The sequence below is a fragment of the Spermophilus citellus genome, assembly GCF_964194105.1.
Source record: "Spermophilus citellus genome assembly, chromosome: 17".
In the NCBI taxonomy this organism is placed as follows: domain Eukaryota; kingdom Metazoa; phylum Chordata; class Mammalia; order Rodentia; family Sciuridae; genus Spermophilus; species Spermophilus citellus.
Window position 1 is genome coordinate 30,685,823 of NC_138199.1, and position 805 is coordinate 30,686,627.

The following is an 805-nucleotide window of genomic DNA, read 5'->3' on the forward strand; positions in this document are numbered from 1 at the left end:
TAGCGGGAGAGAGGAGGGGACCAGGGTGCCCGGGGCAGAGCTTGTTACAGCTCGGCCCCGCGGCATCATGGGGCTTGTAGTCCGTCTCGTGGAACCGAGCGTGGCGGGTGACCAGAGAGGGTCTCGCACTGTCCCCTGATTCCCTAAGAGAGTAGGCAGGGAGTCGGGCCTGGTGAAACAGGCACTGCCCTGACGCCGGGTGGGCTGGGGCACGCCTCCTCCCGCTGGCATTTTGCCTTTTACTAGAGAGGGAGGGGGCTACAGGCCACATGACCATTTGGGGGCCGGAGGGAGGTGTGGCCTTCAGAATCCTGCACGGGTCCCAGGGCCCTTGAGGAGAATTCCAGATTCCCAGAAGAGAGTGGCTTATGCAGGACACTTGAGAAAGATGCAGGGAATCAGTACCAGAGACACTGGAGAAGCCAAGGGTCTAGCACCTGAAATATTTCCTCAAGATATTCCCTGCCCTCTTATAAATAAACTCACATTCCACACATGACACTGGAAAGATGATTGCTCAGCAAGAACCAGAGTGAGGTTGGGTGGAGAAAGCAGCAGGTGGCAATTCCCCACCTCTACCCCCATGTGGGCCCCTCAATAAGGGAAGTTTACTGATTCCAGACTGCTTCCTCCCTGGACGACCCAGAGCAGAGGTCCTTCCAGAAGGGTCCCTGCAGAGGGTGTGGTAAAAATGGAATTGGCCTCTGGAGCCGCCAGTTGCAAGAGGGAGCTGGAAGAATCGAGAGGCTTGGCCCAGCCCCTGAAGGAAAGAGGAACTATGATGTCAGAGACCTGAGTTTGAATA